The following is a 21,695-nucleotide window of genomic DNA, read 5'->3' on the forward strand; positions in this document are numbered from 1 at the left end:
CTCTCTCTCTCTCTCTCTCTCTCTCTCTCTCTCTCTCTCTCTCTCTCTCTCTCTATCTGTGTGTGTGTGTGTGTGTGTTTTATGCTACAGACTGGTTCCTGAGAGCCTTCCTCAACTGTCCTTTTCTCCATTCTCCATGGTTTCTCCCTTCCCCTAATAACCACGAACTTTATCTTCACTCTAGATTTTATAAATTTTACTGATTTTCTGTTTTCCAAGTCAGTAATTTCTGCTTTAGTCATTATTATTATTTCTTATGTTTTCCTTGAAAAATGCATGGTTTAATTTTCTAGTTTTTGTTCAGATTTTTTTAGTCCAATGCTTAATTTATTTGTTTCCTTTTTAATTGCTTAAATGTGCTATCTGAACTCCAATTTAGGCAATACCTAAATTTTTTATATATGACATATTCATTACCTTTATTTTATAAATTTTCTTTATTTTTTAGTATTTGTAGTATTTTGTAGTATTTTGAATTTAAAGTATTTAAGAGAAAGATGTACAATTTTTCTGTGGTTAAATTTTTTTCTATTTGTGATTGTTAATTTCTAGTTCTACTGCAGTATATTCATGGGTTATGATCTGTTCTTCATGTATTTGTGTATATATTTGGAAATTATTTGTGCTTTTTTATATGGTATTGGTTTCTGTAAATTTTCCATGGTATCTTGAAGAGAAGGTATATATGTACTCATTCATGTTACAGTTTGAAGCATATGTTAGCTGAAAAATAATAATTATATTATTACAATTCTCTATATGCTTATTTTGTTGTGTAGTTGATGTGTCACAAGCCTACAGAGGCAAGTTAAAATGTATTGTGTTTCTGTTCATTTCTTCTTGTTTTTCTGAAGTGTTTTCATCTCATATTATAAATGTACACATTTATTTCAGCTCTATCCTCATTGTAAATTGTACAAGTATGTAACACTTATAAAATGGACCTCTATCTTATTTAATATTTGCTTTGGATTTAAGTCTTTGTGATATTAATATTTTGACTTCAGATTTCTTTTTGTTACAATTGCCTAATATGTCTTGTTTTTCCATACAATCTGAGTCTTTTAGCTCTGGATGTTTCTTGTGTATTCAACACGTTGTTTGGTTTTGTTTTCTCTTATAAAATCTTATTTTTATTTGGTGTCAAACAAATATATTTGGTTTTAATTTTTTGTGGGGTTTTTTTTTGTATTGTTGTTCTAAAGGCTTTTTATTTTTATTTTTTTGTCGTTTGCCTGTTTGTATGTGGATTTTCTGGTTAAGTATATGTGGTGTACACTTTCCTTCTTGTAATCTGCAAGGCACATATGCTCTTTTTAGATATTGCTATAGAAACATTTGTAAGTTTATATATTTTACCTAACTACTAGTTCTTGATATAGCAGCTTTAGACAGTATTTATCGATGTCCCCTATGAAAGATTAAATAATTTGCACACTACACTTTCTCCTACCTCTCTTCTCTTTCTCACTTTCTGATTTTTTTCAGTTGTAATGTTAGTTTTAGTTCTGGCAATTTCTTTTAAAACACGTAAACAATATACTTAGACTATCATTTGTTGATTTATTCACCTTAATATAGTTTATCACTAAGAATGGTGAAAAAATGAATACATTAAATTTTTTCCCAAATTTTGTTTTTTTTTATTATTTTCTTATAACTTACAATTTACCAATATGACGTTTCTCTGTTCTACTTATGCATCCTATAATAATTTAGTTGATATATATTTAAATTAACCCCACAAATGCTATTATTTCTCCTATCATTTCTTACGTGGGCAGAATATTTTGAAGATGTCATTTTTTTTCCCAAGAAAGCCACTATTGCATATATCATGATTCATTTGTTTTTAAATCTGCCTGCCTATTGTTTGAGAAGGTCTACCTATTGACTTTATATTTGAATAATTACTCAGTAAGGCATAAGGCATAATATTATGAAGTCACATAATCCTTTTACTAGCTCTTTGTATTAATAACTTATTGCTGCATTTCTAATGGCACTGAATGTGGTACTAGATCTCAGTATGTGGCCAGCCTAATCTGCCCCTCCCACCTCTCCCTCACATCCAACCTGCTTTTTCTCCCTGGAAAACGCTTCCCCATTACTTTTGAAGTTTTATGAATTTACCTAAGATGTGTTTCAGTATATACCATCACTTAACGATATTTTTTCCTGGAACATGATATAATATTTTTCTACAGATTCAAGTCTTACTATTTTCCAGAAATTTTTCCTTTGTTCTGTTTTTGGATATCTTTTCCATTATGTATGTTGGGCTTCTTACTTCAATGACACAAATTATCTTTGCTTTGGTCTGTTATCTTTTTTACATTTACTTTAATCTTCTTTTCCTCTATAGTCATTGTGGTTATCTCAAACCTCCTTTCTTTGTTAGTTATTTGATTATAAGCAAAGTCTATAGTTGCTAAATTTAGTCATTTTGTTTTTTCCTGTTCGGTTTCATTTTGCTTCTCAATTTATTACTTAGGTCTGCAATTTTCGTCTTCATTCAACTCCACTGTTTATCATCTCTTCTTTAAAGTTCTCTGCTTTTATTAGGTTTATGTTTTTATTATGTTTTTCCACAACACAAAATCTTCCTAAGGAAATTTCTTCTGTTTTTTTCAGTTATGCTTTTTTTTCTAGAAAAGATTTGTCATATGTGGCATATATTAGTAGTAGCCTATTCAATATCCATTATTCCCTATTTTCTCATTTCCAGACCACTCATTTTATTCAGGGCAATAATGTACCCAGCTAAACGGCAACATTTCCAAGACTTACAGCTAGTGATGGATGATGCTTTCTTAGTTTACTACCCACACAGAGACATTTAAATTAAATATTCCCACATTTTTCTTGTTCAGGTGCAACTTTTGTACATTGGTTCACCTTTCTCTATGTTTGAGGGTCTTAGTATAATTAACAAGAACGTTTTGTTCACATTTCTTGCATAGTGTGTGTGGGGGGGTGGATCCTCTCTCTCTCTCTCTCTCTCTCTCTCTCTCTGTAATATTTTGGGTTGCATATTTTGAAATGAATGACATGAAGCTCTATCCTTTCTTTGAAAGATGTTTTAGCTGCTTTGGTCCTATTTGTTATTCTATCATTAGGGTTGGGGAAAAAGAGTTTCAGATGTTTTTATTCTACCATCTTTACTCTGTACAAGTACTTTAAATATGTTTTAATCAAAGTAATACAAACAAATGGTCACAAATCAAATCATGCAAAAATATTGTGATAAGAAACAACTGAGCTCAGCTTCACTGTGGCTTAACCCAAACCTTACTCCCAAGAGACATCTTTTCTTTTTCTTCTTCCATTTAGAGGAAAAATTTACATACTGTGAAATGCACACATTTTAAGTGTGAAGTTTGATGAGTTGTGACAATTGCACATACCACGGTGACCCCCTCTATTAAAATACAGAACATTTTTATCTCCCTCCAAAAAACCTCTTATGCAACTTCTCAGTTAATCCCCACCCCATTCCCCATCCCAGAAGCAGTCACTGCTTTTCTTCATCATAGATTAGTTTGCTTATTGTAGAACTTCATATAAATTGAATAATACAGTAGGTACTCTTTTATATCTGGCCTGTTTCACTCAGAATAACTTTTTAAAAGTTTTTTCATGTTAAATCATATTTCTGTGGTTTGTTCCTTTCTATTGCTGAAGAGTAGTGCATTATCTGTTCATATTACAATTTGTTTATCCATTCTGATGATGGATATTTTTTTTGTTTGTTTCCAGTTTGGAACTATTATGAAGAAAACGGCTATGGACATTATTGTACACATCTTTCTATGTACCTGTGTTTTCATTTCTCTTGAGTAAATAAATAAAAGTAGAATTTCTGGGTTTTAGAACAGGTGTGCTTTTAACTTGTGAGAAACTACTAGAACAATTTCTAAACTAGTTATACCATTTTAGACTACCTCCAGCACTATTTGAGAATTTTGATTCCACCACATCCTCAACATTTGGGGTTATAAGTCTTTTCATCTTTGACATTTTAATAATTTTGTGGTATATACCATTGTGATTTTAATTTGCATTTCCTAGATAACTAATGATTAATGTTAAGCACATTTTCATGTGCTTATTAAGCATTTTTATATCTTTCTTTATAAAATACCTATTCAAGGTTTTTGCTGAATTTTTTATTGGGTTTTCGTTTTTATTATTGAGTTGTAGGAATTGTTTATATATGCTGGCTACAAGTGCTTTATCAGATATATGTATTGCAAATATTTTCTCCTAGCCTGAGACTCACGTATGGTTTATTAATGGTGTCTTTTAATGAGCAGAAGACTTAAATTTTGATAAAGTGCAAGTCTATCTTTTCTTTTTTATTTTGTGAATAGTGATTACTAGCTAATAAATCATTACTTTACCCAAGCTAATAAACATATTTTTCTATGTTTATTTGATGAAACTCTGCTTTTATAATTTGGTCCATGATGCATTTCAAGTTAGTTTTGTGAAGGATATAATGAGTTTAGGTTCATTTTTGCTTTTATATAGATAGTTCTAGCACTGGTCCTTGAAAACACTTTCCTTACCCCGCTGAGAGGCTCTGACAACTTTGTCAAAAATCAATACCACATTGTCTTGATTACTGTAGCCATACAAGTATAGTAAGTCTTGAAAGCAATTAGAGTTCCCTAACTTTGTTCACTTTTAAAATTGTTTTGGCTACTCTAGAGCTGTTGCATTTCATTTAAATTTTAAAATCAATTTGTCAATTCTACAGAAAGTTCTGTCTGAATTTCGACTGAGATTGCATTGAATTTGTAGACCAAGTTTAGAAGAATAGAATTTCATCAACATTGAGTCTTTAGTGAGTCTAACAATTCATGAGCATGAAACATCTTTTCATATAGGTCTTCATTTCTCTTAGGAATATAATTTTTCATGTAGAGGTCTTGAACATATTTTATTAAATTTACCCTATGTATTTAATGATGTTTGATCCTACTGAGAACAGCATCGTTAATTTTATTTTCCAATTATTTGTTACGTAACATGATGATCAGTTTCATGTGTGAATTTGGCTAAGCTATAGTACCCAGTTATTCAAGCAATCATTAATCCAGATGTTGCTGTGAAGATATTTCATAGACTTAATTAGTATCTATAATCAATGTACCTTAAGTAAAACTTATCCTTGATAATCAGGATGGGCCTAATACAATCAACTGAAAGGCCTGAAGAGCAGAACCGAGGTTTCCACAAGGAAGAAGAAATTTCACCTGTGGCAGGCATCTTCATCTTCTGCCCAAGAGTTTCCAGCCTACCTTTCCTGACACCTTGCCCTGTGGATTTCAGACTTCACTATCCAGCCTTTACAATTGTATAGGCCAATTCCTTGCAATAAATCTCTTTATATATATTCCTACTGGTTCTGTTTCTATGGTGGAACCCTGACTCTGACACACTTGCTATATAGCAATACAGATGATTTTTTAATATTGATTCACACATTTACCATTTCTTCATTCCTTAGGTGTTGCTCTTCCCATCAAACAGGACACAAGCCTTTGGTAAAAGGAGTGCTTTCAGGGATACTTTAGAGGACATGGTATGTGTTGGGTAGGACATGCTTGATAAATACTCTTCAGCACTCTTATATCTCAAACTCTAAATTCTTTCCCGTATGTTATACTAAAGAATTTATGGCATCTCAACTTGTTTAGTGAGGACCACCGTTTGGAGTCTATAACTTTGTTTATAAGCACAGCAACCAATTAGAACCACAGGCATCCCACTTGAAATCAAGGGTTGAATTCAATTTCTGTGGACATGTATCTTTTTTTTCTGGTTTATTTGTTCATTTATTTTGATCTTAAGATTCTGCGTATAAGTGAGATCATATGGTATTTGTCTTTCTTAATCTGATGTATTTCACTTAGCATAATACCCTCTAGGTCCATCCATATTGTTGCAAATGATAAAATTTCATTCTTTTATATGGCAGAGTAATATTCCATTGTATATATGTACCACTTCTTTAGCCAATTGTCTATTGATGGGCATTTTGGTTGCTTTGATATCTTGGCTATTGAAAATAGCACTGCAGTATGTCTATTTCCTTCTCCAGGTTAGGGACATTTTCAGTCATTATTTCTTCAAATAGGTTCTCGATCCCTTGCTCCCTCGCTTCTTCTGGTACTTCTGTGATGCAAATGTTGTTGACCTTGATGTTGTCCCAGAGGCCCCTTAAACTATCTTTATTTAAATTTTTTTGTTTTGGGCCAGCCGAGTGGCGTGATGGTTAAGAACTGGCTTGGGACGCCAGAGGGCCCCGGTTCGGATCCCACATATGAGGGCCAGTGACACTAGCCCTCTACAGCTAAGATGCTGAACAACAGCTTAACCTGGAGCTGGGTTGCCATGAGTCACTGGCGACGGCGTAGGCTGCAGTCCCTGCTGCAGTGGGTTGCCATGAGCTACCGTGTGTAGCCAGCAGCCAGCGGGAGCGGCCAGCAGCCGCAGTGAGAGGCCATCCAGAAGCCGGCGACTGATCTGCCTCGCCCGGGAAGAGCGCAATGATGGTGCCAACTTGGGCCAGTGAAGCAACGTCCTCCACAACTAGACTGAAGAACAGAAGGACAGCAACTTGCCTGTTCCCCTTCCCCCAATTCCCCAGCACTGTTCCCATCCCCCTAATTCCCCAATAAAAATCTTTAAAAAAAAAAAATTTTTTTTTTGTTTCTTTTTGATGTTCTGTCTGGGTGTTTTCTACTACTTTGTCTTTTAAATCACTGATTCGATCCTCCGCTTCATCTAATTTGCTGTTGATTCCTTCTAGTGTAGTCTTCATTTCAGTTATTGTAGTCTTTATTTCTAATGGGGTTTTTTTATGGTTCCTATGACCTTTTTCATGCTTGCTATCTCTCTTGAAGTTCTCACTAAGCTCTTTGAGCATCCCTATAACCAGTGTTTTGAACTCTGTCTCTGGTTGCTTGCTTGCCTCCATTTTGTTTAGTTATTTTTCTTCTAGAATTTTCTCCCGTTCTTTCATTTGGGTCATATTTCTTTCTTTTCTCATTTCGTTTGCCTTTCTGTGTTTGTTTGTATGTATTTTCAGTCAAGGGAGGGATAAGAACAAATTCTTATTCTTGGTCTTCCTATAAAGAAGCTGTATACATGTATACATTAATGATAATCTCTTCCCTTATTCAGTGTTTATTGAAAATATTTTCCTTATCTTCTACTCTTTAATTATGTTTTCTTTTTCATTTGCAAAAGTTTTTTAATCTGTCAATTACATTTTTTCTGCCACAGATTTCTTCATAACTTAAAAAAACACTCCCCTAAACAGAAATTTGATATGTTTTGATTTTCTTGTATTTTCTGACATTTGTGAGCTGAATGCCCAGTACTAATTATTCGGTACACCACCGTTCTTAATGATTTGTAGTGTTTTATAATCCCAAGTAACATCTAAGCAAGAGCAAAGGCTTTTTTTTCTCTGACGCTTCTAGTAAAATGTGCATCCTTCTGAATTAGATCATAGCATAGGACCTTTCTTGAAACAATCTCTGATAAGCAAGGGAGAGTAGCTGATTGGCTTAAGCCAATCTTGGGCCACCGTTGACCTGGGAGAAGTGAGCTTCCCTTGCAGCAGATAGACCCTTTGTGGAAGAAGTGAAAACAAGAAAACAAGGAGGAAATGAAAGCTGGGTGACTCCAAACAGTAAATATCCATTGTGCTCACTCTATCATTCTAGATGAACTTGAGAATTGCACTGTCTTCTATAGAAATTGCATTAATCCAGTGAATAATTTTGGAAGAATTAGCATCTTTATAAACTTTATTTTTCCCATTCAGGAATGAGGGATATGTCTTCACTTCAGTTGTTATTCTTTTTTGCTCATAAAAGTATTATAGTATCTTTCACATATATTTCCTAGCAAAATTTTTGCCTGGTAGTTTTAGTTTTGTTATTGTGCAAACAAGTTCTAAAAGTATTCTCTTTTTGCTATGTATGAATATTATCAATTTGTGTTTATTAAATAAAATAATTCTTAATTATTTATAAATAATTTTATAAATCTCATTTATTAAAAACCCTGGCATTGTTGAAAAACTTTTACTTTTTGTTTTTGTTGGTATTGCCAAAAATATCATTCTGTGCTTTTATTTATAAAAAGTAAATATTTATTTATTCATATATTATTACTATGGTACTAATCTGTAAAACAATATAAAGAAGGTATCATAGTTTTGTTATTTATTTAATTATAGCAATGCAAAATTAAAAGTTTAATATGATTAGTTGTTATTTCACTATTAAATAAAAATTTTAAATTGACTGATACTCTTTATTATGTTAAAAATGTATTTTATGTTTAATGAGTACTTTAAGTATTTAAAAATAAGCCATCATTGTGAATTAAAAGACATAATCTTTTAAATTTTATTTATTTTATAAATATTATATGAAGAAACTTCCTAATATAGAACAATCCTTTCAACCATAATTTAAATCATTGCTTTAAATCTAAATATAGTCATTGTTATTACTCTCTAAATATCTGTCGGATTTTTATTTTTTAAACTTTTTTTTTTTTTAAGATTTTTTTATTGGGAAATTGGGGAATGGGAACAGTGCTGGGGAATTGGGGGAAGGGAAACAGACAAGTTGCTGTCGTTTTGTTCTTCAGTCTAGTTGTGGAGGACGTTGCTTCGCTGGCCCAAGTTGGCACCATCATTGCGCTCTTCCCAGGCGAGGCACATCAGTCGCCGGCTTCTGGACGGCCGCTCACTGTGGCTGCTGGCCGCTCCCGCTGGCTGCTGGCTACATGCAGTAGCCCATGGCAACCCACTGCAGCAGGGACTGCAGCCTACGCCGTCGCCGGCGACTCACGGCAGCCCAGCTCCAGGTTGAGCTATTGTTCAGCATCTTAGCTGTGGAGGGCAGTGTCACTGGCCCTCATATGTGGGATCCGAACCGAGGCCCTCTGGCGTCCCAAGCCAGTTCTTAACCATCGCGCCACTGGCCGGCCCTATTTTTAAAGCTTTTAAAGGGAACATATGAAACCCCTATTTGAAACTCTCCTTATAGCCAATTGAAACAAGAATAAGATTTTAAGTGATACATAAATCTTCTATAATAATGGCATATATTACAGCTTTGACTTTTCTATTACTAAAGTACTCATCTTGAAAATGCATATTTTCCACTTTCTAAAGTCGTCTAATTTATTAAAGAACCCAAACCTTTTATGTTACAAAGAACTCTAAAATACTACATTAATTTTTATATTATTTTCATTTTTGTGTATCAGTTTTTGGTTATTACATTGGTACAACATGCAGGAAATTATTTTTTTCCTCAAACCATGTAAATATAGTCAATAAAAACTCTATTTAATCTACTTAAATAGAACAAATAAACAGGTGAGCTTTTATTTTTCCCCCCATCATCCAAAGGAATTTGTCTGATTCAATAAAGAGTATTTCCTTAGAAAAAGCTAAAATAGATGCAAGTGATAGTAAGTTGCTAAGGGACTTACATCTTTTTTTTTTCTTAAATTTTAAATTTATCATGGATTTATTTGAATTTTTTTTACACACTCCCATTTTCTTTTATGTCTGTCCCTCTCCCCTTCATCCCTCTGGAACAGTGAAAGTTTCTTGTGAAAATGAAGTCCTGCAGTTTCAAATTTCCCATCTTTAAACTATATTAGGCAATTTATGGAGTCAATTTTTGAAGCCAATTGCAATAGTACATTTAAGATTCTTGGATGAGGAAGCCCTTTATAAATGAGATTTTCCTGTTCAAATATAGAATGCCTCCCTGCTTATGTGAAGAGAAATTTAAGCTACTATGTTAAAGGATGTTCATTCTTTTTTTTTCACTGTTCGGGGTTTATTTGGTGTTTTACTTTGTATGACACTTGTATAGCTGGCTGCATTCTTTATATGTAGACTTATTTTTACATTATATGCCAATGTACCCTACTCTGATACATACAGTATATAAAATAAGATTCTTTAGAACACTTATACACAAGACATGGAATGTTGGGGTATACATTGGATCCCAGGGTGTGATTGATTGGAGAAAAAAATAGTTGGACGAGGCATGTTGGGTAAAGGAACCAGAAGTTATATAACACAGTAAACACACACCTAGTTTGAAGGGCAACTGTAGTGTGTACAACAATGGCAATGGTGGTGCCTTTGACGAGATGGAGCTATTTCACACTAACCGGTTTAGGACGATACAAGGTAAGTACCATCCTGCACCAGGATATAGCTGCAGGGTTTTATGGACCATTCGTATTTCCAACTTTAGGAAATTCATGTTTCTCCTAGGCTGTCTTAATATTCCTGTTTTAGTCACAGATCAGATTAAAAGGACAATATGCACAACCTCCAACTAAAATCCTGTTGTACCCTAGACAGTAAAGTGGTAATGTTGTAAAGCAAAGCTCCCGAGTCAGGCAGACAACGATACCAGTAAGGCCAATTCAAGGAGTCTTTATTGCAAAGCCAGCAGCTATGAGGGGGCTAATGCCTCCAAAGACCTCACAGCCCCAAAGGGAAGTTGGGTGGGGTTTATAAAGGCAAAAACCACAGGGGTACATTGAGGCAGGGTAATTCCAAAGAGACATACAGAAACTGATAATAAGTCCAAACAAGGAAGTCCCAGGTGTGGGCGGTGGAAAGTCCCTTAGACCCTAGCCTCCTCTACTCCTGGGTTGGGGTCCCTGTTGGGATACATATTTAGTCCTAGCAAAGCATTATTACAGAAGCTAAAATAGCAGAGTTATGTTAATATCTAACTATAATTAATTGATAGTTATGTTGTAAGTATATAATGACTAAAAATTATCTAAGCTATTACGAGTATATTCTGTTGCCATTTCTGTTGCTGTTGCTGGGTAAGTTAGTTAAAACGGGAAGGGAAGATACTGGGTTTTTAGAGGAAGTTGGGGCTTTTTGCTGGCTCCTGTTAGTATAAGTAAACTGAGGCTGGTTACAATCATATCCGATTATTTGTAAGCATATGATTTCCGAGAACAGCTACTAATTTTAGGTATTTGAAAGCTAGGAGAGAGTGGAGGCCATTTTGTAATGCATGGCTTGAGTTTAAGCAATAAGAAAATAGGGGACCTTTCTTCAGTAGAACATTAGGAGACTTTGAAACTGCAGCTCTTTTTGGATTCTCCCAAAGGGTATTCACGCTCCTCTTCAACGGGTGTCAGAGTCACCTTCACAATAGCTGAGATTCCATTCTGTCCCAAGATGCAAGGAACACTAAGGAAGATGTCATCTCAATCATGGTGGAAATTGCAAGAGTCTTCATTATACTTTCTGCCAAAACTGCCACAGGTAGTCCAATGGCCCAGGATTTGTAGCCTTTCAGTTTGAACACCTCATAAGCACTGTCAATTACCAGCCTGTGAGCTTCTTCCCACCCTTCTTATCCGCATCAGTGCCTAAATCAGGGTGCAGAGTTATCATGTCCCGCGTGACAAGGGCTGGGGGGCTTGAGGAGGGGCAGCAAAGGGTTAAGAAATCACAAGAGTCAAAAGTAGAGTTTCTACGGGCCAGGGAACCTGTCTCTGCAGATGGAGAGAGCAAGCCCTGATACTGGCAGGGCGAATAACTTTTATTTACAACTGTCACAGAGAAGTCAATTTGAATATCTATACCCAGTTAATTGATTCCATTAGACCGGCAGCTGCTTCACCGAAACTCATTGTGATCAAGCATGAGTTGTGCTTTCACACATACGTGTGATCCCCCGATGGCCTCAGCATTCCGAGACCACCGGATAAGGAAGTTTTACAGAGATCATTCCCTCGGGTCTCAGCATTCCAAGACACTTCCTTATGACTTCAAAGGATCAGTGCACTGGAGCATGCAAGTCGGCAGCTGCAAGGCGACAGTCCTCAGGGAGACACCAGCAATGCTCACTCCACTCCATACAGGCACACTAGAGTCTCCATGCTCCCCAAGGACCCAACCCATGACAGCTTAATGGGTGAACTCCCAGCCTTTCCCCCATTAGGTAAGGGAACCCAGCGGAATCCAGATTGCAACCACTTCCAATAACACGGTTTGGGGGAAAGCCATTTATCTTCCAGGCCACATAGGTCAAGATATCCACTGGACTGGAAACAATAAGCTATTTGCAGTTGGGGCTGTATTTTACGACATTAGAGACGATGAATTTAAAGATGTTCTTATTATGTTGGACCAAATTCAAACAGCTTTCTCCCGCTTGTTGATGTGCCGAAGCTGTGATAATAACCAGCTTGGAGTTTGCAGTCACATTATAGTCTTTGTCAGAAATGATCTTTGGTGTTTTAAGGAAAAGGCTGCCATGTTGGAGATCCATCATCTCTCCCTTTAATTTGTCTTCCAGGACATCTGCAAGAGCAAGTTCATCTCCAAGTCCTTCATTAAGATACTGATGGCACAGGCCATGCCAACAGCACCAAACCCAACGACTGTAATCTTAATCTTATTCTGGGGGCTCTGTTCTTCCTAAAGAAGATTCCTAATCAGCTGATCCTTGAGAGCTGCCATTCTAGTCTTAGCACCAAAATTCATCGGGAGTGCACCACGGGAGGGTGGGTGTCAGTGGTGCACGGCTTTGGATCCGGACTTGGCAGCAGATGCTCGGGTCCTCAGAGCCCTGCTTGGAGGGGCCTTAAATGGCAAGGATGTTCATTCCGCAGGCACTTATTTCTCTAAAGTTTGCTTTAAATCCCTTTCTGAATATATAAAGCAAGTAAAATTTTTTCCTATAATTTTACTCATATTTGTATCAATATCTTTTAGTGACTTTACCACTACATTGGTGTTTTTTGAAGTTCTGAGGAATTTTTAAAGTTTAATTTTCTTAATGTTTCAAAAGAACAACATAGGCCTGACTACCTTTACTATTCACTAGGGTTTTTGTTTGTTTGTTTGTTTTCATTTAAAACATGGTCTTGAAGCATTTTGACCTTCTTTCATGTAATGATTTTTTTTATGATGACCTTGGAATTGATGTAAAAACAGGCCATTATTGATTTCTCTAGAACAACCTTAGTGCTTCTCTGCTTTTTCTCTCTCCAGCCTAAATTTTGCTTTGCAGAGTTTTCAGTTTCTCAACTCTTCATTTTTATGACCCTGTTTCAAACTCACTCCTACCCCAACTAGTCTACTTAACCTTCTCAGCAACTCTCATGCCATAGTAAAACTCTGCATTAGATATATCTTGAATGAGGTTGAACAAATCATCTTCCTCACTCCCACCTCAGACACAATATTCTCCCTCTGCACAGCTCCTAAAAAAACCCAAACTTCTAAGAGTGCATTTCACGATACCAACTACCTCATCTCATATTTGCTATTTCCCTTAGCCTGGATTTTCTACTGCTAAGCAACAAATGAAATTTCTCTCTAGTCCTACATACTATTGTCCAATCATAGTTATTATCATCATCCTTGATCACTAACATGGATCTTTACAGTCACACTATCTCTAAACTTCTGCGTATGTCACTTTACATAGAATATAACTTTTCTTTTTTTCTCTAGCAAAATGCATGTAAAAATGTATTCACTCTGCAGTATCCTTACTGGCTAATTCCTCTAGTACACATTTACTAGTTACTTTGAAGACTTAGACATAAGACTCTTCCATAGAACTGAAATTAGTTGGCATTTACTTGCACGTTACTTCTTATATGCGTGTTTATATAATCATATTTTTTAAATTGATGAACAAGAGCTCACCTGTCATTTTGAACCAATGGCTCATTACTAAAAACAAAAAACAATCCATTGTTGTTTTTCAAGGTTTCTGATGTCATGCACTGTATTCTGTTTACTAAGTTGTATTAATCTTTTCAATGGCTTATGTAGACAAATATAAAAGCTGCTCTAATAAATTGGAACTGTAATTTTTTTTTAAATGGAAAATTGAAGTAAACAAGCTCTTAGGAGTTGAAAATATTAACACCATGAGTGATTTCTCAGTGGAGCCACATAAAAAAGACCTACAGTTTAGGACTGAATGTTCAATAGATGATTAATGCAGCAAGTGTAATCTGTCTTAAATATATTTATACTTTTGTGAAATGTAAGCTTGGACCACATAGAGTCCATAAGTTAAATAGCAAAAGAAGATTCCAAAACGAAATCATTTTATTACATAGGAATGTTTAATTTGTCAACTTCAAAATCCCAGAATGCTGTCTTTTTATTTTCCGGAATCCATTTGCTTGTTTTGGTGTTTAGCCCAATGAAAGATATCTCAGGAGATCATATTTTACAAGTGAATGCAAACATATGAAGCAACTTGATGGTTTGAAGCTTATATTTAAACAAGTTTGCATTATCCTGGTTTAATTATGTTACCCATAATAGACAAGTCATATTTTTATTAAAGGGGGGGGGGAGCTGATCTCAGAAGCACAGAAACTAGAACTGGAGGGTCACATGAATCTACAGAATCAGCTCTGCTAATTCCATACAGATGTGCTAGTGCATTCCTGTAAATTTTCAGACTGAAAAGGAAATGTTAGTTACACCCTTCCCCTTTACAGCCTAGGGTAAAATATTTCACATATTGTACATATGTTCTACTTACAGAAAAAATAAAAATGCAAAAATTAAGAAGTGGTCATTTTGGGCTTAGATAGTATTTTGCTATAAATATAGAAGAATAAATGTATTTCAAGCATACACACAATTCTCTTACAGGTATTAATCCCCATATTTCAAAGTGTAAAAATGTAATTTGTGTTTTTAAACAGTGATTAAGAGAAACAGTTTGTTGAGAAAATTCATAACCATTTCTAACATGCCAAATACTAACTATAATTGTCACGTGGCTATGTTTACCTTTGGAGAATTGATATGATTATACTTCACAGCTATTGACAAGATTATAAACCTTACCAGAAGGAATTATACAATGACTAAGATAGCACTCACTGCATTACCTGGAATCCTTGACTAGCATTTCTATATTCTCCAAACTATTAATACATTCCAAATGGCTTTTTGGTTAATAGGCCTGAGGCAGGACATGTAGCCTAGGAAATTGACAACCACCTCCAGGGTACAACGTGAGGAGGTGCTTCAGAGGTTACACAAGTAACAAAGTGACTAGATCCAGTACCTGCAGCTGGGGGAAAACAAGAACCAGTTTCTTCCAGCTAGGCTGATCCCTTAGATAGGGATCTGACCTTTTGCTAATTATAATGTCATTATAATCTCATTTGCACTGTAGTTACTACGACTCCCATCATGCATCTGACACCATGATAGTTCCAGAAAAACCAAATAAGGAAGAAAAAGCAGGATACAGGGTCCCTGCCCAAGGGGAGGAGATGAATGAACCACATTAGTGGGATGTCACCAATTCCTGCCCCAGGAGGGATAAATACCCCTGATTATGACTTCTTTGGCACCACTTGTCCTGTGAGTTTGCCCACACTCTCTTCTCAAGTGTGTACTTTCATTTTTAATAAATCACTTTCGCTTTCCTGCATCTGTCTCACTCTTGAATGCTTTCTTGCGTGGAGATAAGAACTCAGTCACCGAGGCTCCAGGTTGAATCTTCTCTTGGATATCTCTTGAGCCTCCAGTGACCAGCCTACCTACAGACAACCTGTGGACCAATGGCTCCTGACCAAGTATCGAAGAAACCTTTACTCCTGTCATGTTTTTACTGTGAAGGGGGCTTTAGAAATCATCTAGTCCAGCAGAGGAAAATACATAGCTCAGATGCTGACCCTTTCCCTCTCACAACCTTCCTTCCCACAGAGCCTGAACTTGACTATCAAATCTTTCTCAATATAGCACTCTGGGTAGCCATTATTATTCAAACAGAAATGGCACATGTGAGGAAGACTGTTTATCTTCTCACTTTCTGAAGAGTAAACTGAGGTTCAGAAAGCCTCAGAGCCTGGTCAGCAATCACTTGGCTAGTAAGTGGCAGGAATAGAATTTGAGTCTCTAAATTTAGTCCTGAAGACTTATATTCTGACAGTTCTCCAGTAGAAGGATACGGGGTTTTCCTTATAATTATTCATTAATCAATTACTATCTAAAGGCAACTGAGACTAGGTATCTTCTGTTAAATATTCCTCTGTGGGGAAAACCAGCAGACTAGCTTTGGAACCATAAATAGAAGCCTCCTGCTATCAGAAACCAGAATAGTTTTCAAGGAATGTAGTGCCAAGGAAAGCAGATGACTGCGAGGCAGCATTAAAACGATTCAGGGACGTGTCATCGGCAACTCTTGGAAGAGGAGAAATGAAGAGTTTACAGGGTCCTGTTTCAAGACCGGCATAAGGGCCTGTGCTTGCACCATAATGTCTAAAGAGAATTCAGCAAGAGCTAAGAGAGGCTGCTGTTAAGTTTGTGCGAGTTTGTCAACCGGAAGCAGAGATTTGCCCTGCACATATGTTTAGATGGGAGAGACATGGCAGCAAGCCTTGTAACAACATGCTGGGCAACACAGTTTCAAAAATTGAGATCAGCTAGAGCAGGTTAGCGGGGTGGGGGGGTGGAGGGAGAGGGGTGAGCGACTGGTGGCTACACATTGCTTATAAGTCCCAGACAGGCCTTGCCAGCCAACAGAATTTCCGTCAGCAGCTTCCCAGCTGACTCACGAAAGCTGGAGGACCTGGAGTGTGACTCAGCATCCTGCATCTGAACCTTCTGAGGAATCAGCTGCTGACCAACATATGCGACCAACATATGTCCCTGTCAGAGACCACACCTTTTGTGTGATATTTCTGAGCCCTTGATATTCATAGAGAAGATATATCTAGAAGAGCCATAAATGGATAGGACACATTATCAATCAAACAGAAACCTTCTCTGGACTTCGGGAGTTTGAAACATTCTATTATTTGTCTTGGTAATGGCAAGAAGTTAGAGCAAGTGTGTAATATATTTTATGACAGAGTACACTAGCCTTCCACATTTACAGGAGTCAAGAACATTGGAGGAAGGTATTCCCTTGATGCTGCTTATAGACGTGAGCTGGAGACACTGAGGAGATGCTAAAAAAGCTTCAGGTAGGAGAAGTGAGATGGGGAAACCGACTCAAAACTCTGCCCTCCTCCTCCTCCTTGAATTTCGATGCTATTGAATGTATCTGCATGGCAGGTAGATTTTCCCCAGTTCTATATTTCTAAATACTTTGATGAACACAGCCAGGCAGGGCCAGACAGTGGAATAAAGATAGAGTCAGAAATAGCCCTCTACTCCCTAGTAAGAGAACTAGGGAGATTGGTGGGTGATGGACCATGAGTGGGGTGACCTAGCAGCACAAGAAAATATTGCAGTCTTCTTAATCAGCAGGAAATGGTAGTGAGATACACTGAATCTTCCCAGAACCGATTTTGAGGGAGAGACTGTCATCACCAGGGAGTTGCATGCGAGATAGCCTTGTGATAACACCTGGAAGGTCCATTGTCTACCCTCCCAGGTGAAGGCGAACTGTCCTTGGCTGGCAATGTCAATGTCAATGGAGAAAAAGGCGTTAGCCAAGTTACCACATAGTGGAACCGTTCCAATTCCTGTGAGAGGCAGCCCATTAACTCTGTGATGTTTGAAACAGCAGCATGCAGTGGAGGGGTTACCTTATTCAGCTCCCGGTAGTCTACTGTCATTCTCCAGGAACCGTCTGGTTTCCGTACTGGCCAGACCGGGAAGTTGAAGGGGCTATGGGTGGACTGTATGATAACTGCCTCTTCCAACTTCAGAATGGTATGCCCGATCTCCTCATGTCCTCCGGGCAGACAATATTGTCTGATGTTAACCACTTGCGTGACCTTTGGCAGGTGGAGGGGTATGTGCTGGGGATGTCCTCTAACCACAGTTTTCACCACGTGCACCTGTAAGTGGAATTTCCCCACAGTCGTCATGACTGTCAGTTGTCTGAGTACTTCCACCCTGAGGATGTACTCAGCAATAGGAGACACGTAGACCTCATAGGTCTTGGGGGCGAGACGTTTGATGCCCAGGGTGATGGAGACTTTACTTACCGTGATGTGTCGGCCACCATACCCCTCAATAGTGGCTTTCGGGCCCTGAAAATGGTCTGTATTGCCATAAATTAGGGTGCTATCTGTCCCGGTGTCCACGAGGGCCAGCACTTGCTGCACGTTTTGGGGGGACCAATATATGATGAGCTCAACGTGTGGCCTCAGGTCATCCGGCTCCCCCATTAATTGGGTGCCCCGGCCGTTCCCTAGTCTGGGAGGAAGTCAGGCGCAACTCCCGGGCAGTCCCCTTCTGTTCCTTTGGGAGTAATGTGGTAAACTTCTGCTCAGGCCATAGCTTCTGCCAGAGGGCCAAGAGGACCTCAAGATGCTGGCCATCTAATTTCTCCTCGGCCAGCCCAGCGGCTGCCAGGTCAAACCACAGTTGCCGGTGGCTCACCTTAATAGGGTCCCACTCTTTGCCTTGGCTCTTAGGTGTGGTTTTCGTAGCTCATTTTGGGAAACGGGGGGGGGGGGGCGGCAACTCATGCCCTTCCGGCCACATTCCTCGCCTGCACAGTCGGGCCTTGCTGGTGGACTTCTGTGTCTCCCAGTCTAGCCAAACCCCCTGTGACGCATGGACGGGCCGGTCTGTATAGAGGGCTAATAAGGCGGCTATGGTCCCAAAGGTGCCCAGCTGACCATTAGCAAGGATAAGGTCTTTCATGCAGGCTGTGAATATCTCTTCATCGGGGCTGTAAGTGAAACATCATCTGCCTCAGGCCCATCTCCCATGTGACTTGCACCAAATCCAAGTAGGTGGTCCACTTGTTCTGGCAATTCCCCTGCATTGTCCCAACCTGCAGGCAGCAGCCATGAGCCAGTTAATTAGGGTCTGATTACTAGCTGGGGGTTGGTCTGGGGCACGTTTTGCAAACGCTGCCACAAGGAGGGCACCGTGGTGACGCTGGCCAGCTGCGCCATCTCGGTGGGGCTTAATTCCGTATTGTCGGCTCCGTCATCCCACAACCCAACAACCAAGCGGGACCGACTCACCCAGATGTGGCTTGCATTGCTTAGCGAGCGCCCGCAGCTCGATGGCCGCGTCCCTAGTGTAGGAGGTGTGGCTCACGGACTGCCTGGTCTGGCGGCCCCACCCCCAGGAGCCAGCACTCCTTGACTTCCACCTTTTGTCGCACCACCAGTCGGGCACACCGCACCAACCCTGGTGGGCTGCTAGCCCGGGAGGGCACCCCCGACTTCAGGGACCCTTGGAGCATGTGTTCAGCCACCACCAGGTGTTGCTCCAGATCCTCTTCCCGACACTGTAACTGCTGCACCCGGCCTGCGTACTGCGGAATGTCACGGCTAGCATGTCGTAAGACTGCTAGGAACACCCAGTCCTCTTGGCCGGCTGCCTCCCGGTGCACCAGTGGAATGTTCAGTTCCAACGCCTCCAGGGATTCCCGGACGTCTTCCGGTCGGGGGCCGCACGGCGTCCCAGTCCTCCGACGAGGCCAAGCCAGCAGGTACGCTGCAACCGGGTACCAAAACGATGTCAGGGGCCACATCCCGTCTACCTGGGGCAGTTCCTCCAATGGGGCAGAGGGGGCACTCACCTCATCCTGCCAACTATGCCATGTGTAGTCACTGGGTGGGTGGTTTGTGGGGGAGGTTTCAGCGGTGAGATGCCCAGCGTAAAAAAGGCACGTGGGGCGGACATGAGGAGAAACCAGCATCTTTAATCAGCAATAGCAACCTTATATAGTGGTTTTGGGGGAGGAGAGCGCATGGGAGTGAGCATGCTCCCTCCCGCAAGTGCAAGGCATGCTTACATAAGGGCTTATGTAACTGGAGCCAATGTGCCTGCGCAGCAGGGTCTGGGGTGTGTCCCGTACTCCAGCCTGCACATATTTAGACATACCCGGGTTTCGTGTTACAGGCTTCTCCTCATGCATGCCTGAACGTGCCCAGGCCCTGTCAGAGACAATGGTTGTCCTTGAAGCTAATAACCAGAATTTATTTTGCTTAAACTTCTAGTCGAGCATTTTATTTGGGGGGGGCGGGGGTGGTGCAGATTGGGATCAGCATGTGTAACACCATGTAGAAGAATACGGTATATGAGGGAGGAATGAGAAAGGCTGAGAGAGATAGGGAGATGTGACAAGTACTTCAGGCAGAGTTTTGGGGGAAATGGGGCTATTGTATTGGTCAGTGGTCCTGGCAAGAAACAAATGACACATTCAAAGTAGGCCAATTTGGACAGTTTAATAAAGGATTTATTAGTCAAGATGTATGCAGTGTATAGGGAAACCATAAGGGATAGTGTAGAATCCCTGCATTCGTTTTGTTTGTTGTTTGTTTGTTTGTTTGTTTGTTTTTAAAGGCATCATTATCATTCCCAGATCTGAAGGGAAGGACTGGTTATCAAAACCTGGAGGCAGTGAGCCTATGAGAAAGGGCTGCTTAACAACGGTGCAGCCTTCTGTAGAGCGATGCTGGCTGAAGACACCACAGAGTAGCCTGCAGGGAAGGGGTTGGGGGAGCTCAGTCTCTTACTCTGCTCTTACCTCTGTTAGACCTTCCACTGACCCCAGGGCAGGAAAGCCCAATAATGTAGTCAACACAGGTCAGGGTGTGCAAAGATCTTTGAAGAGGATATTTAGTAAGTCTTGCTCTTTAAACTACTACTTCATCTCCCCAGGAAAGTGTCAGTAAAAGATCAACATTACTTATCAGTGCTTCCTGGAGTGAGGGGCGTGTGTGTGTGTGTGTGTGTGTGTGTGTGTGTGTGTGTGTGTGTGTGTGTGTGTGAGATAAAGGGTTTTATGAGTTTTACTTTAAGGTAGGTGCCACATGAGGCTGAGCCAACAAAATTCAGTTCAATTTGGTTACCTATATTTGAGAGAAATAGAACGGGCAGTGTTTCTTTTTAAGAAATAAGAGGGAATTATTCTCTCTTTTGACTTACTTGTATTTTTAAAGAAGCTCGATATAATAATTAAAAAAAATTCTGGAACTCTTTTCCTATCACTGGTAAAATTAAGACAAAGCGTTAAATTGGGGCCCATGAGCTTCAGGGGTTCTTGGACGTGAGACTACAGTGATTTCATGGACGGCTCCCTCCACCAAAAACAGTGCATTGCACAGAATGTGTACTCAGTTTTTTGGACTGAAATAAACAAATGCATGAGTGAATAAATGGATTAAGAGATTCTTGGTTCAAGCCAGTGCCTGCTTCTGACAGGATAAGCCAGGGCAAGTGACATGTCACTCTCCAGAAGCAAACCCCCATCTTTCTTTTGATTTTTCCTTCTTGTGTTTCCTGTTCCACCTTATGAAGGGAGGGGTCTCAGCAGGCATTGGGGCCTGTGGTGTTTAGTCACCATAACTCTAGCCAGAGCCAGACAGGAGAGGGGTAGCCCTGCTGGAACTGCTTAGGTCCAAGGAAATGGGGCTCATGAGAAAGCCATTTGGCTTTCCCTTCCAAGCTGCATGAAGAACTTAGCCACCTACCCTCTACCCCCCAAAAATAGCACCCTTGAAAATCTGCTATGCACATTTAAAAGTAGGAGCCATTTCACTCTACACAGGGTTGGACAGCAGAGGAGGACTCTTTGTGAAGATGTTACCATGGTGTCTTATTTTACTGCCCATATCAATACACTACACTCTGAATATTTGGCAACACAGAGACTGTATTTGAATATACTTACAGTTTATCTTTATTT

At 39.3% G+C, this 21,695-nt stretch overlaps 1 pseudogene; it reads right to left on the bottom strand.

Annotated features, from left to right (window-relative positions):
- Positions 1-12,583, bottom strand: part of LOC109379036 (L-lactate dehydrogenase A chain-like) — a 22,406-nt pseudogene extending 9,823 nt beyond the window's left edge.
- Positions 12,584-21,695: the final 9,112 nt, after the last annotated feature.

The sequence above is a fragment of the Hipposideros armiger genome, unplaced genomic scaffold (genome assembly GCF_001890085.2).
Source record: "Hipposideros armiger isolate ML-2016 unplaced genomic scaffold, ASM189008v1 scaffold_21, whole genome shotgun sequence".
Classification (NCBI taxonomy): domain Eukaryota; kingdom Metazoa; phylum Chordata; class Mammalia; order Chiroptera; family Hipposideridae; genus Hipposideros; species Hipposideros armiger.